The following is a 17,034-nucleotide window of genomic DNA, read 5'->3' on the forward strand; positions in this document are numbered from 1 at the left end:
ATTCCCCAGCAAGCCTGTTTGTCCCAGGCACAGTGCAAAACCCTCTTCTCCTTGGCGATAACCTTTCTGCGTGCTCACATTATGCATGTATTCATGTGACTTCCTCTGCCTCACCGCCACCTCTTCGACTCATTTAAATAAAAATAATTTATGTGGACATTCCTTCAGTCAGGATTCCCCCCCCCAATAATATTTCATTGATGCTGTGAACCCAAATGGGGTCGTTATGCTTTTGCATATCATTAGGGCTTTATAAAGAACAACAGCGACATCTGCATGTGCCGCAGCGCCACAGAGATGGGGGAGAATATGGAAAACAAACCCCAGATGAGCTCCAAGCTCATCTGGCTCTGTCTTTCCTCAGTGCCTTTGCCTCTACCATGGACACAAGTAATTGTACAGTGTAATCACATCACGGCTCATCTGAATATTCATAACCGAGACAAAGACTTGGAGGAGAAGAGAAGTGGGGGAGGGAAAGGAAGATAATTTAAATATAAAACAGTATTTCATTTGGAAGCAAAGTTCCGCGTTCAGCTCAAGAGATTGTCTTGGTACCAAATCGGTGTGTCTGTCTGTCCGCCTCCTGTGTGGAAGCATGGGCAGTGGGAGCACCACACCCGCAGCCCCCGCCGTGGAGACGGAAAATAAAACACAACAACAAACAGTGGCAGAACTGCCCCCAGCCAAAAGGATGTTTGAAGAGTCGCCAACGGTGGCTAACCAGCTGCTGGTCTCCAGGAAAGAAATAGTCTATTGAGGGAGCTTTATAAAGACGCCAATTAATATGTTGTGCATGTATAAGATCTACAAAGAGCCCACTGTGTTCCTCCCCCCGCAGCCACCACCTTCCCTTCCTGATCAGTGCCAGTGGAGAAGGATCTGCACTACCAAATAATTGATTAATCATTTCAGCAGTGACAACGCCCCTCTCCAAAATAAAGAGAGAAGAAAAACAAACACAAAAAGAGGCAACTGTTCGCTAATTAGCGTGTAAATTACCGCTGGTTCCATCCTTCTTTGTGCCTTTAAAAAAGGAAAAGAGAAAGAGTAGAGAAATATATTCCCCATCTTAATGTATATGTTGTCTTCATTTCTTTTCTATTACTCTGGTATCCTTCACCAGTATGAACCCAGCAGTGTGGTGTTTGTCGAAGCTGTGGCTGGCTCTGCCAGTTCGTTCCCCAAAGAGCTCCTATTTCCATTCCACTGGAGCTTATATTCCTTTAAATGTCTAGCGCAGCATCATTTCCCCCTTTCTAATACATCACTCTGCTGGAATTAGAAGAATCCAAGGTTATATCCAACTTCAAAGGTTTCCAAGTCATCATGATTTTAATAAAAGGAGAAGATAGATCATGGAACAAGTCCCTGGCTTTTGAAGATAGGCATCATAGGGACCTTCCTCCCTCTGTCTCGTTCTCGCTCTCGCACTCTCTCCCCCCAACTTTGTACCTCTCCAGCTCTGAATGTCCCGCGCTAGCGCGGTTTAATGATATGCAAATGAAATATGCATAAAACCATTCTACTGTATGATGATTAAACACTGGAGACATTAACCGCCGACGCTTCGCTGTTTGACTATAATAATCTTTCCCGAGCATCCACTTTGATTGCGGAGTTATGGAAACCCATAGCAGTTGGCAGAGAGGGAGTAAGAGAGAGCGAAGGAAGGAGAGGTGCGGGGACACATCACCCATCTCTGCATTTATCCCATTCCAGGAGACGTTTCCCCCTCTTTGTACTGCGTTCCTACTGCTGTCTTTTGTAATCCATCCATGCGGTCGCACCAGGGCGATTAACGGGAAAAAAAACCTCTTTTCTCTTAATGTTTCAAAGCTCATTAGCCAAACGATTATTCCTCATTAACAGCGAAAGCTCATTCATTAAAAGAAAAAATATGCCCAAAAGATGCCAGCGCTGTTAATCCTGAGCCCTGTAGCTGGGCTGTAAATCCCATGCTAGTATTTTCCATGAAGAAGGGAAGTGCGCCAATCCACAAAAAAAACACCAAGCAAAAAGAAAACATTTTGTGTGTTTTGTAAAATCCGCAAGAGAGGTAATTAATATTCCCGTTGTATGACTTTATTTTTTTGTCTCTCCCTTTTGTCTCCAGTGCCCTTCCCTGGCTCAGCGCCCGGTGCCAACAGAACACCTTGCAGGATCCTCAGCAGCGCAGACAACGTAAGTAGCCAGCTGTCCCTTGATGCCCTCGTCCAGAAGCCCTGCGCCCTCCAGACCCTGTGGAGCGCCCGTGTGGCTCCTTCCCTCGCTCGCCCTCCGAGTGCCACCTGGGTTTCACAAGTAGCACCTTCCAAATCTCTCTGTCTTCAAGTTTGTGCATGTCTGTGTGGCATCCCTCCTCCTCCTTCACTCCCATAGTGGATCTCGTGAAGGGCTTCAGATCGGCCCCATTCATCTCCCTGGTGATAGCAGTGAATGTAGATAAATCTCTGCCTGCCTGCTTGCTGCTCCAGTATGATTTTTATTTTGTCTTCCGTGTATACCTAGGTCAAAAAGTGGGATGTATACTGACGGTGGGTGAGTGTGTGTGTGTGTCTGTGTCTCTCTCTTCCTCACTCCCTGTCGTTCTCTCTCACCGAGGCACACAAACATACTTCTCCCTGCGTGTGTGTGTTACACGCGTGCACACAAATAAATATCCACACACGGACACGTGTGTGCACACACAGAGGCAAACACACACCTCCTCACCCCCCCACTCACACAGCTCCTCTTCACCGACCCAAGGCAGTGTGTGCGTGTATGTCTGTGTGTCCGTATGCACTGTTCCATGTGCGTGTGCATACACAGGCATCTCGCTACACCGTCAAACATTCCCTCTCCTCCCAGCAGAGGCTGTGTGCAGCTCTGATCCTGCCCTGTAAGAGCGGTATTCCTTCCTCCCTTCCTTCCCTCAGCGTGCTGTTCCGAGACCTTCGTGCTCCCTCCTCGGGGTCCCTCCTGAGCTGCAGAATTGGCACCTTTCCCCGAGGTTGTCCGAATGGCAAATGGCACTGGCCAGAGCTCGCATTCTTGTAGCTTCTCATGGCATTTCTTCCTCCATGTCGGCTACTCCCTTTTGTTTGTTGTTGACTGGTCTGGGTGTGGTTGGGGTTTTTTTTGGCATTAATTGTAAACGAACCTGAATGGCAAAACACACCAACAGCTTGCGGGGAAAAAAAAGAAAAAAAAAAGCAAAGCCCCACACAAACGCCTTCTGCTGCGACAGATGCCCACGTTGCCCCTGGCATGGCGAGCGGGCACAAGGGGTTTGTTGATGAGGTTTTTTCAGTTGCTGTGTTTATTGTTCGTATTTCCCTTTTCCATTTATTTTTAAAGACTCCAAGATGCCGGCCTCGGCTTGGAACGGAGCGGTGTCATGGCGGAGACGACGGCCTTTGTCTCGCAGGGTGTGAAAGCATCCGTTGTGCTGGCTCCACTGCGGCAGAATGACGTCTAAAGGGGGGAAAAAGTGCTGGAAGTCCGAGTTGTGCGGTGCTGGTGGGGGAGCCCCGTCCCCATGGTGTGCGTCCGAGGAAGGGCTTGCGGCAGAGGAGCCTGGTCTGTAATCCTGGCACTTGTGCCTCCGGTCGCTGCCTGCCGTTTGCTCCTGGGGGTCTGGATAATCTCCCTTGGCTCTACGGCACTGTCTGGCCCGCGCACAGGGCCCCCGTAACATATACCCGCTGCCGCGATCACAGGGAGCTGTGGCGTTGCCACTGAATGGATGGCACTGTGCCAACTCCGCTGCCATCCGCCCTTGCAGCTCTTTTCCTCCCTCCTCCCTCCCGCTCTCCCCTCCTCCTCCTCCTCCCGTCGACTTGATGTTAATTAACACACGGGTTAATTGATTTTAAAAGCTGAAGAATTACAGTTAACTTTTCCCACAGGGTACGGACGCCAGCCGCCTGGCACGGCTCTGCCTCGCGCGGGTGCAGGGGGGCAGGGAAGAGCTCGCAGCAAAACCAGCCACTGCAGAGGGATGGATGGACGGCCGTCGACTGTTGGAGTGTGGCTGGGGCAGCTGATGCTCCTGCCTCATCCTCTGGACATGTCACCACTGTATTTTGCTATAAACAATCAACATGACCCCTCCCCTCGCCTCTCCCACCCACCCTCCTTTCAGGACGAGTGCTGTTGAAGTTTCAGCAGGGAAGCTGTCCCCCCCAAAGTCCCATCAGAGTCCGGCAATGTCTCGCACCACAGGACTGCCCAGCCCGAGCACCCTGCATGACGACGTGGGGCGTCGGAGGGCCCCCGGCCCTCATGGGCTCATCCCGCCTGCCAGGGCTCAGTTCCCCTTATCGGCTCCAACGTGTCGCTTGGGATGAAGCATCACAACCACGGGAAAGTTAGTTTGTTGTAATTACGAGAGAAATAACCCATGTGGGGGCTTTGTTTTTTCGCTCTCCCTCGCCCCAGTGTGCTGCCGGTGAGGGTGACGGTGTGGCGGGAGGAGGCGCAGCGACGCTGGGAACTTGCTGCTTTCACCTTCCCGTGCTTTCATTTTATTTCGTTTTTTAAAAGCATGAAGCAAGTGAAGCGACGAGAGGAATCCATTATGCAAATCAGGTCACATTTGCATAATGTCTCATGACTGGAATATGCAAATGAGTTGTATAATTTATGAGTGCCAGTGTCTGTCTAAAAGTGTTTCCCAGAATTTATAAAAACTGCAGCGTGGGGAGGCAGCTGCCGGCTGCCCTGCCAGGAGGGTCCACGCTTGCTTTGCAAAGTCTGCCTGAGCCCAGCAGCCCAAACACTCAGGAGTAAGAACTGATGCCCCTTCCCACCCTGTCCTCTTGCTTTATTTTCTGTTTCTCCCTCTGCAAAGTCCCCACCTGCTCCCCTCAAACTTCTCTGAGGGTGTGAGGCTGGGGCGCGGGGCTGGACGGCCGGGCAGTCCCGCAGGTGGCTCAGCCAGGGCTCGCTCAGGTCCCTCAGGGCTCTCCACAGCTGCAGAGCCCCTGCACCATTCAGGTAAGTGAGCTCATGGGCACGGTGCATCGGAGAGCTGCCTCGAGCCTCTGCCTCTACTGACCCGCACGGTGGGATTCCTGCTGGTTTGCCACGTGCCAGATCCAGTCCCTGCTTGGATCCAAGCTCCATGACCTTGGGGAGAGCTACGAGGTCAGCGCAGGGCTGGCATTGCCAGCGGAGGGACCCTGAGTGTCGTCCCCAGTGCCACAGTGCTCGGCGTCAGCACTGGAAAGGTCTCTGGAATATCTGGACATGCAGGACAGGTATCAAGACTTTGTCTTTTTTTTCCTTCTTCCCTGCATGTCTGGTGATCTGGGGAGCATCAGGAGGATGCAGGTGGGCTCTTGGACCTGGGGATGCCACTGCCCCGAGCTGCCTGCATGGGGAGAGGGTAAATAATAATGCACTGGCCCGTGGAAAGTTGTGTGGGTCATAGCCTGCCCACTCTGGGCAGCATCCAGCGAGGAGCAGCGGGATGGGAGAGCCCAGGGGTCGGGGCAGCTCAGCATTGGCCTTCCTCAGCTCTGGGAGGTCCCTGAAAGGGCTTTTGGGCAAGAAAGTGTGATTTGCTGTTCTTGAGAGTCTGCATTTCAATTGTAAAACCCAGATGTGTTTATCTTACTGGTTCCAAATCAGTTTTGGTGCTATCTACCTCTAAAATGACAAATCTCACACTTTTCATCAGTTTCAAAACACTGTGTCTGTGTGTTTGGTTTGTTTAGTGCATGCAGCTCCAGGCTGTGACAGTGAGAGTCTTGCTGAGTGCCTCCAGGACAAAGAAGTGAGTTCATAGACTGTGCTTTTACCTGTGACTGGGGAGTTCTGTTGCAGGAATATGAAGAGACCCTCTGCATCAGGTACAGGGTACAAACTGGCACATACTCTGTGTGACACCAGTGAAAGGCAGCAGCACAGCCAGACTCTGAAGCATCTTTTGCTTGTTGTTGCTCAGGTTTGGTGCCTGCCCCCTCACTGCAGGGTGACCGTCCCCCCAGCACCAAGGAGTCACTCTCCCTGTACTGGTCCTTGCTGGCACAGAGAAGTAGCTGAGTCTGATCTGGAGACAGTGCAGGACCAGGGCCACTGGGAACAACCAGTGTTTCCTGGTGGAGACCGGGTGCTTTGTGGAGGGCAGGAAGGGCCAAGGGCAGTGGGAGGGAGTGGGATGGTGGCCCTGGGGAATGTCCCATGGCTCCATGATCAGTGGCCCTGCAGCGCCAGGGATCAGGGACATTTTTAACCTCAAGGCAAACCATTCTACTTTGCTTGTCACAAAGACTCCTGCAGGTTGGAAAGGAGAAGAGACTGTCTGCTTATCTGTTGTGGTTTAGCATCAGCAGATTCTGCACTGCGATTAGTGCTGGTTCTCCAGATGGGGATAAGGATGGGCAGACTGTCAGGGCTGGCCAGCAGCAAGGCTGGGCCATGGGTGGGAGGAGGAACTCGGGCTGTGGGGTAATTAGCAGGTGCCAGAGGGGACTCAGTGTCTGTTTGGGGAGAGCCCACAGCTCCATGCAGAGCCGCCTCGCTGTGCTCTGGGCTGTGCAGGCAGCTGGTCCTGGTCCCATCCTCATGCCATGTGCTGCATGGGGAGCTGGTCCCAGTCCCCCTTGTGCTCTGGGCTGTGTGGTGTGCTGGTCCTGGTCCCACTCCTTGCACTCTTTGCTGTTCTCTGATATTTTTATCAAACCACCAAAACACCTGAAGGTTCTCTCATGGTTTTGATACTGCAGTGAGGACTGGCAAATGTTCTGAGCTTTGTATTTAGGGATGAAAGAGCTTCTTTGGGGTGGGAGAAGGAAAGCTCATCCAGAACATACACTGAAACCTCCATATCTGCCAGACAAGATAGTCTGGTCTCTGTAAGTCAAAATAAGGGACAGTGCATCAGGAATCCCTCACACAGACCTGCTCATTCATGGTCTGGGTTTCTATTGAGGTGGTGCATTTTGTCAGCTGAACAGAGCATGCTTGACAGACCCTTGTTGCTCTCCTCCAGTGTTCTCCTGTGGTTCCTCACCGGTGGCATTGGAAGAATTCCCTGCAGCTCTGTCCTTGGGACTTCCTGGGGCCTTTGCCTGCAGGACTTACTCTCTGTCTCTTGATGAGGTAAGTCATCTGCAACACTGATCCAGGGACCTGTGAGATGGGACTCCTCTGTGCCTGGGGCCCCCCCAGCAGAGCACAGTTCAGCCATGTGCCTACTGGCATTACCAGTTGTTATCATTTCCACCAAGAAGAGTTGCCACATAGAGTCCCTCTTTTAAACAACTACTGCCTCCTTCCATTCCTCCTGTACCACTACTGGTTTGAGTAGTGGGGTACAGTTACAGATAACCTCCAGGACCCCCAGTTCCCTCCTCACCTCTCCTGGGTAAGGCATGCACCGTCAGGCAATGCCAGCCTCAGCTGGATGGATGGTCTCAGTTTTCCATTCCTATCAGTGCTAAACTCTGTGACAGTGTGAGCTGCTGATGCCAACTCAGTGACCCACGTTCTGAGCTGGCAGCTCTGTCCCATCCTTGCTTAGTTTTGCAGAAAGAGGGCAAGGTGCAGGCAGAGTCTGAGCACTGCTGTCTGACCAGGTCCGTGGAGGCACTGATCTGCCAGCAATAGGCATCAGCCACCAGCATCACATTACCAGCCTTGGCACACCTGACTGTGCCTGGCATCAGGAACAGCTTGTCTGCATGGGGCTTTTTGCCTGATGGTTGTAGATAACAATACTTGTAAGCAAAGTGTATAAAATCTTTAAATCTTTAACAAATCTCTCATTAATCCCAGCTAAGTAGATTAAAGCTGACTGCAGGCTCTAAAAAGAACCAAGCTGATCACTTGCAGAACAGAGAAAACATATACAATGAAAACAGTCAGACTGTAAAATGTGCAGCTCCTATGTTCTTTAGTGTAGATAAAATTAAGGTGGCAGGATGGTAACCAGACCACAGGTCCTGGGATCAGTGGAGCCAAAGATTCAGTGAGATGAGGCAGTACAGCACAATTCTGTACAGCATGACTCAAAAGTGTCAAAGATGCTACAAGCAGATATTGTCTGTGTGCTGCAGACTCAGGGAATGAAGGGGTGCTGTGTGGATGGCATCTTCAGCAAAACAGGACAAGCTGCTGAATTCCCAGATGGAAATCAGGATGCTTATCAATGTTCAGCCTGATGTTAAGGTTCCAAGCATCAGACTGGCCTGTTTGTGGCTCTGGTACTCTCTCCACAGTGGTCACTGGAGCTGATCTATGTTTGCAGAGATAGCTCTGATTGGCAATGAAATGGTTAAATATCTTGGCACAGTGAAATTCAGCCACTTAGACTTTGCTTCAGTAACTGAAGGAGCAGATTTTGTAGGATTAGGCTCTTAGCTGGAGAGGTTAGGGGTTTGTCTTCCTTAGAACCAACCATGTGTTCCTTTCCTAGGTGTACATTCCGAGGTGTAAAGTACAGGGACATCACTGGCTGTAGCTGTCACAGGAGAGGTGAAAACCCTCCAGCAAAGGCCAGCAGTACTATCACTGTGGTCACTCAGTGTTTGCAGCCAGATGGTGCCTCCCTTCTTCTCCCCCTGGCCCTCCTGTTTGCCTGCTCACACAGTGCCTGTGGTTTCTGCTCCCCCAGACAGTGTCTGCCATCCTTTCTCGCGTTTTGCACATCCCAGTGGTGCCCACTCACTTTGCCAGCTCAGTGATTTTGTTTTCTTTGTCTTTGCTTTTGCCCTTGTCCCCACACACAGGACTGGGACTTTCTGCTCCAGCACCTACACCTCTGTGTCTCAAAGGTGGAACCATGGTGACCTGTGCTAAAAACTGCAGCAGTATCTCCTGCTGCTGTGGTCATACATCCAAATGTAAATGCTGGTGTTGGCTCCTGAAGAGCCGGGGTGACAGTCAGGCCAACAGCAGGTTTTTGGGGTTTGGTGGTGAGCCAGGGGAAACAGATGATGCAGGATACATCTGCTGAAGGGACCAACACTGCTCAACCAGCCAAACCTGGTGAGCCTGGCCCCAGAGCACTCCCCCATTTTGGCAGGTGGTGTTTGGCTATTCGAGAGCAGTTGAGATTTGGGGGTGTCTTGTGAGCAGGGGGATCATCACGTTGTCCCCTTGTCCCTCCCCCAACCCATGAGACAGACAGAACAGATCTGGCACAGGTGACTCAGCCTGGGCCCTCGTGCAGGCAGAGCTTTAGTGGCAGAACAAAGAAGCTGAAGTTTCCCAAGCTGCCCCAGCAAAGGGCTCCTAAAACAGTGACACATCTGTTCTAATAAAGTTACACTTGTTACACATCTAATCATGTGAGGAGATGGCTCAAAACAAGGACTGGAGGGTGTCCTGCCTTAACACAGCTCTGCCAAAATGACAAGAGGTTCCTGCTGTTGCTCTCAGGTTATTGTACTAAGATGCTGAGATCTGCTCCCCTTCCTCCCAAACAGGCAGTTTCCTCACCCTGCAAACTGCCCCAGGGCGCAATAAGTAGGTTAATGCTTGTTTTAGGATTAGCCTGAGGGTGAGGGTTCCCTGAAGGAATAGCGGGAGCTGGGTTTGCTCTGTGCCTGTGTGAGTTCATGCGTGGGGATGCCTCCAAGGCAAATGAATTCCTACTGCTCCTATTTCATCGCTGTGCGTCCCTTTGTCCCTTCCTCCTTCCGTGGGATGGTGATGTTCCTTGTCATGACAAAGCTTTGATTTCAGGCTCATATGCTTTTCCTTGCATTGTTTTTCCATTTTTTTATTCGTTTTTCCATTTCCTTGCTTCCTAATCCTCATTCTGGCCAGGGCAGGGAGTGGGAGCTCCTGTGGGTTGCATTGGCCATGCCTCACGCTTCAGGCTGCCCCCGTTCTCTTATGGCCAGACTGGCTTCAGAAAAGGAAAACAAACCAAAATATGTCAGTGGTTTTTGAATTGCAAATCTGGGTGTTCAGAAGCCATGAAATGAGAAATTTCTTGTGCTTACCACAACATGAATCCACCCATGTTGGACATGAGCAGCATTTCCTATTTCTGCTCAGAGTCCTGGATAAAAAGCTTGGTTAAAACAGGCGTCAAGGCAGCTGCGGATGGGGAAAAACAGGGTCAGGGAAGAGAACAGGGAGGTTTTCGTATGTTCATCATTACAGATTTTGGCTGTGGCAAGGGAAAGTTAAACATGTGCTGGAACTGTGGATTCAAAGTTGATTTGCTATTTAAATTTTAATGTGTGAAGTTCCCATGTTTAATTTCCACATAAATATTGACTCATATTGTCACATAAAGGTAGTATTGACATTTTGCATGGAAAGACTCTCTTTTTGGTTGCTTGGCACCTCTTGACCCACATTTCCAACCTGCAGACCCTGGCATGCTGGTGCAATTCAGCCCAGCCCCAGGTGCAAGTGCCTGTTCTTTGGTGACTTGCTGTGTGCACAGATCCTGCGCTGGGAACAGATCAGCATGTGGCACAGGTGGTTGCTGTGTGAGGGATTCCTCACCCTGCTGCTGTGGAACCTGGAAGTGTCGGATGGATGGCAGGTAGTGGCTTGGGAGCTGCCTTTAGTGACAGATACAGCTGTTGGGTTGCTGTGTTTGTTATGTTACTGGAGGCAGTGGATGAGCCAGGACCCTTGCAGAGACAGCTCTAATTGTCCTTGTCTTCCACTTTTTCATCCTGGAACATGAAGGTGTTTCTTTGCAGAATTGCTGAGCACTCATGCTTTTGCTTGAAACATATGAAACTCTATAAAGTCATTAAGTGCTTCACAAATCAGAACTAGACACCTTGAATCAAGAACGTAAAATAAGAGGACAAATCTGATGCTTGGGTCTCTCTCTGCCTCTATTTGACATTTGTAAAGTGCAGATGATAAAACTTTTTCCTCACAGGGGTGCTGAGATTAGGGAATGCTCCTGGAGAATTGAGAGTGATGAATGTCATAGGAATTCCACAAGCAGCTTAATAACAAAGTTCTGTGAGAGGTTTGAAAAGTGGGCACTAAATGCAAGGTGGAGCTGGAGCCACACACTGAGCTGTGGCAGAGACCAGGAAGCACTGACTGATACCTCTTCTGTGCACATTATTCTCCATGTGGATGAGTCCAGGATAGTGTGAGATGTGCATTGGAGCCCATAGCATATGCTTACACAGAAGGGCCCAGATTATGCTGGCAACATTGATTCTGTCATACCCAGTGTTACGATAGTATCTCATAATTGTAGTGTTTTTCTAAAATAACTGTAGGCGTTGCTCATAAATTAAGAAATTCCATCTGTACTTGTGCATGTTTCCATAACTTCGTCCAGCTAATGAGAACTGTGAGGTTTGGCATCCTTTGAAAGCTTCCTCAGTAGTAAATGTGATCGGAGACACCAGAGCATTCTCCTGGCTATCAATCAGCAGATAATAGAAGGTCCATTTCTTAAGTACACACAGCAAAGGAGAAGAAGAAATACTGGCTATGACACAAAATGAATTGTCTTCCTCTGTGCCCTTGTAACCTAGGGCATGTAGTGCAGGCTGCCAGCCATCGCGTTACAGATTTAGAAGTGCTGGAATCTCTCCGTCTGTAGCAGGCTGCCTGATGGATTGGTGAGTAATGGACTCAGGGAGTGCATTACCAGCGCCCAGACTAATGGCTAGTGCTTGCCCATGGCTTTGGCTATAGATCATCCATCGTGCTATTCATAAGCTCTTGCCAGTCTGTCTCTGGCACTTGTGCTGCCGCTGTAACACCATTTGCCTGAAAAATCCTGCACCAATGTCCCCCACGTTTTCCGAAGGTGAGGAGTAAATGAGGAGAAAACAGTGAGTCACAGTTCTCCAGTTCTCGCTCTTTGGAGGACATGGTAAAGGGTAAGGTGATAGACATGATACTCACTCACCCAGTGTTACCAGCACAATAGCCTGGAAAATACATCCAGGGTTTCTGCACACCATGAGGCACCATCCTATCACCGCCTGAGCAACCTGTGTCTGGGATCCTTGCTTTCCCAGACAGACCAATGCTACAGGCTGTGGCAAGATAGAAAGGGGAGAAAGAGGTGACTGAGGTGCTGAATATGACTCTGACATGGCCTCTGGAGAGCTGGAAGAAGTGCCTGGATGGCACTGTCAAGATTTGGCTGTTTGTGAGCTAAATGAGGTAGAACTAACCTTCACAGCAAAGACCATCTCCAGGGCTGACTTCTGGGCTGGCTTTGGTGGACAGGTCAGGTGTGTGCAGAGAGGAATGAGTTGTTTCCAGTCCCACCAGGCTCGGTAGCCTTTCCTCTTCCTTTAGACTTGAGTAGGACTCCAGGGTTGTGGCTCCCTGGGGTGATTGAGATGAACTGGATCCCTCTCTGGTTCTTTCACTTGGATCACTGCCCAGCAATGAGAAAAGAGCAATCCAGTCAGCTCTCAATTTAAACAGGTGACCCATCCCACCTCTGGTTGTGTGAGCCATCCAGGACCCATTCCAATTCCCGAGTATAGCCTGGTCACTTTGCTGATAGTGAAGCTGTAAGCCTTGCTCTGCTATTCTGGGATCTTTGGCCTTGTATTTTTTGCAAGAAGTTACTTAAAAATAAACTTCTGCAGTTCTTTATTAACTTATTCCTGATGAGAATTTGGAAAGGATGAAGGCTTCACCTAAGGAGTTTCCTCTACAGCAGTCATAGTAAAGATTGCTGCTAAAACCAGACAGCAGGACCAATACCATAAAAACAATGCAGATGATGGAAATTTTTCAGTTCCAGGAGTCCCGTGGAACTAGAAATAGCCCAAACTGAGCAACAAACACTTTACATCTTCTAGTTTACTTCATATGTTAGGAATGTTTTGCCTTTTGAGGGAATCATGGCAAAGACACTGATGTCCTTGGGATGCTAGATGTTACTCTCTTTTAGAGAACCACCTCTGTGTACCTGGGCTTTAATTTATGCGCTTGGGCACCTTTCAATTGGCCCGAGCAGGGATCAAATTCTGGATCTTCATATCTGTCACATTAATTCCACAACCAAAAGTCTGGGTGCATTTTGGATACATAAGCAAGTGGAGGATGCAGAGGGTTACAGAGAAGGCAATGCTGCTGAACAGGAGATGCTATAAACCCAGAAATTCCCAGTGAGTATTGTCCATCAGTGTATTTGTGTGCTATTTTGGGAGATGTTTCTGCTAATAAAGCGTCATCAATCTATTATTTCTTTTGGCCAATCTTTCCCTTTCTCAGCCCACCTATATAAAACCTTATAGTGGCCTATATTTAACTGAGAATATCCTCTGCTTGTTCCCTCTGTTCCACTGTGAGTTTTCTTCCTTTAACAAGCACAACAGCATGCTGCTCCTGCTTCAAAGAGAAAATTAATTCCGTCCGCAAAAGGGTCAAGTGCTGGAAAGTGCATAGCAATGCAGTTTGCATGGCAGGATCCAGGAGATATGATGCTAATAAGATTCCAAGATGAGAACAGCAGACTGGCTCTGGGGATTCAGATGAAGGGTTCTGTAAATTTTAAAAGAAATGGTCTCCAAAAACTAATGATGTCTGCTTTCCAATTCATTAATAATGTGGAGCAGGGAGATGGGAGTGAGAAGCAGGCCATGCTTTGAAATATCAGAATGTAACAAGGAAAAAAACAGCGAGAGCTCATCTCACCGGGGTCATAAAGCTGGGAGGAACAGGCGGGCTGCAGGGGAACACAGTGTCGGTGCCTGGAGGGAAGGAAATTGCACTGTGTGTTCTGCGACCTGTAATTTATGCACAGACTCTTTGCCAGAGCTGATGTAAAATTTCTATGCAGAAAAAGATGCTGCTGTATTGACAGATCTTTTTCAGCGTTCTTGTTTAAGGTGACTTAGTACACAGGATATCTGATGGGTTTTAAAAACAGATCTGAATTGACTTAGCATATTTACAAATGGCTCTTGGTAAACCTTCCCCTTCACCTTTTTGCATTGCACGCACGAAACCTGAACCTTGTTTGTAGTTAATAGTGGAAGAAAACCCCTCAGGCAAAGCCTAATGAACCAAGACCAATTCTGAGCTTCCCTCTGCAATATCTGGAGAGCCTCTGCCTTTCTGAGGGCTCCTGGACACACCGTGTGACCTTGCTGCTTTACATCACAACAACCTCCCATTACTGCTGCAGCATTTGCTGTTGGTGCTGCTGTGCAGACATAATGCTGGAGTCTCTCCCTTGTGCCTGCAATGGGCAGCTAATGGAAGATGTCTGTGCCTGAGCGGTTTCCGGAGCAGGAAGGTGTGTGGCAGCAGGATTTAGCTCTGACTTTTATTTTGACAAAGCTAGTATGATTGCAAAGTGAGGTTAAGGTTTTCCTCCTATCTTTTCCTTTTATCTGTGTGATATTTTCTCACCTTGCCTCAAAACCTCCTGTCAGCAATGGCTGATGAGGTTCTGGGAGAGCCTCGCTGCCCTTGGGAGCTCTTTGGAGCCTGTGGGTGCCGAGAGGTCGACCGTGGCACAGGGCAGGGGCTCCACTGCCAGCCCTCAGCCTGCCCATGGTGCTGCCACTGCAGTGGGACCTGCCCACACTGGGCTCCTGTCCCAGCAGTCAGCTCAGCCTTGCTGTTTGTCAGAGCAGGTTTTAGCCCCAGTAAGATCAGTGTCTCCTCTCTGCTGCGCTGTGCTGCCCTGGAGCCCTTTGCCTGTGCCTGCTCTCACAGTCTGAAGGGCCCATCTGTTTCCTTTAGCTCGAGCCACATTCCCTCAGCAGCAAGTCTTGCTCCGAGACAAGTGATCTCTCTCTAGTGCAGGAGCAGGGGTTCAGAGGGGTGTTCAGTGAGTGACAGTGTGTGCTGGGAATCCCTGTCCCCTCAGAACAGCTGTTTTCATGAGGGGTCACCCTCATGAGCTGCAGAATCAGGGCTGTCTGGGGTGCAGTGGGTGATCTGGGGGAGTTAGCTCACAGACCCTGGCCAGGAGGCTGGAGCTGAGGTTTGTTGCCTTGCTAAAGCCTCAGCCATGGAAGTGGATGAAGTGGGGCTCTGCATCATGGCTGTAATGTGTTCACAGAACAGGTTATTTTCTTACAGTGTTTATAGGTGCTGTGTATTTCTTCAGTATAGAAGGGGCCCTCAAGTATTGACAGATGTGCCTCAGCTGTCCATAGAGCAACCATGGATGCATTGGCACCAGCTCCAAAAGCCACAGACTTCACTTGTGGGTTTTTTCTACATGTTCTTGGTCTCCAGCGGACATATCAGACTAACTTTACAGCGAACAGCAGGGTGATACATCCATGTGTATCAAATCCTCATATTTGCATCTCAGATTTTTCCTTGGACAAGAGCTGGGGAATTTGTGTCCTCAGGAAATCTTGAGATAGATTGATAAGAATTTCCTTGAAGGTTTTCCAGTGAAGTTCCTGGTTATAATTCAGTACCACCACACTTGCCTGCAGCCATGGTCAGTGAGTGAAGCAGGTGGGTGCTCACAGCTGCTGCAGTGGAGGTGCACCAGGACTGTCTCATAGCACTGGTGAAGAGATGAAAACCAGCTGGTATGTGGAGGCCCTTTTTGGTCCTGCTTTTCATGCAGACACTGAACAACTGGGGTGATTTCTGTGTCAGTGATCTTCCAGCAGAAATCATTCCGTTTTGCAGCTTGGCAATAACATCAGTGCAGTCACCAGGACCTCAGAATAAGCTCGTATATTTTTAAGGTCTTCGCTTACTTCTGTGTTTGTCTGTGCTCCTCTGTGTATTCAGCCCAGCTTTCATCTTCTTTTTCTGGGCTTCCCCTCACTTACATGAGAGTGCATGTGTGTGTCAATGATGAGTGTAGCTGTTTTACAGCTTCTGTTTTCCCTTCCTCAGCATCCCTGTGGTGCTCATGGGAGCTGCACAGATCCATTGCTCCTGAAAACCAGACCCTGTGCCTGTCACTTCAGAGTGTGCCCAGTGACCTGTGTTTCATGTGTCATCACCTGATAGGCCAGTGGGAGATGAGGATGCTGCAGTGAGAAGAGATGAGTGGTGGGAGGAACATGTCTGCACCCTTCACACAGCAAGTCGGGACATGGGGATGTCGGGTAGGGAAGGTATGTGTTTTCTGAGCTGCCTAGTTGTAGTTTTCTTGTTTCATCAGAAAACCCTGACTTTTCCATTGAGAAGGCAACCCAGAGCTCTGCCAGAGGGACTGTGTCTTGGTGGTGTTCAGTTGTTGCCTTATGATCCCTTTTCCGCTCCTTTTAACACCCAGCAGTTCCCTTTCCAGCACTTCATACCAAGGGCTGTCTGATTATTCCTCATGACGGGTGTAAAAACGCCGGATCCATGGCAGCCCTGCTGCAGCAAACCTCCTGTGAAGGGGGAGCTCTCATTGCAGACAACGAGCCAGATTTCCGTGGAAACCTGCACTGTTCCAGACCCTGGACAGGCCGCAGGTTCAACAGCAGGGCTCTGTTCTCCTGACAGACACTCAAAGGCAGATTTTCTTTTAATTAGATATGAAAATCTATAATGCAGTCAGCATGACGCCTCTTGGTATGTTTATTTTTATACCCCATCTATTTGTTTTGTTCTCAAATGTGCTTCTGCTGAGAGGGAAGCTTCCATACTGACCATCTGTATATGAGGAGTGAATGGGACTGAAGGACTGGGAGAGTGGGACAGAGGTCAGTTTTGGTTTTCATTATCTGAGTGGACATCATTTACAGTTGTGGAATAAACACACCAACCGGTCTTTTCCTTAAAATAATACTGAAGTTGCAAAGTTGACATTTTTAAGCTGTTGTCCAGTGAAGTATTTCATCCCTCATATAGTTAACGCTTCACTTTCTCTCTCTACACTCAGAAAAAAATATTTATTGTTTCAGTAATATTCTGCCAATATTTTCTTATTTTTCTCTGCAGCCAAAGGGCAAAAAGCATTTAATTTCCCCAGCATGAAGATAATGCCATGAGTCCCAGCTCTGTGGAGGAAGCTGCTTGGCAGGACTGCTCAAGAGCCTCTTCCCCAGGTATGGATTCCTTCAGGCTCTTAATTCCTCTGTGTCTCCCAGCTTTAGCTCATTCTTCCTCTTTGGCTTGCTATTTTTCCTTTTGACCACTTTTCTATGCTCTAAGGTCAAGGGT

This window comes from Manacus candei, unplaced genomic scaffold, assembly GCF_025592945.1.
Source record: "Manacus candei isolate 608988 ecotype Guabito, Panama unplaced genomic scaffold, ASM2559294v1 h1tg000065l, whole genome shotgun sequence".
NCBI lineage: Eukaryota > Metazoa > Chordata > Aves > Passeriformes > Pipridae > Manacus > Manacus candei.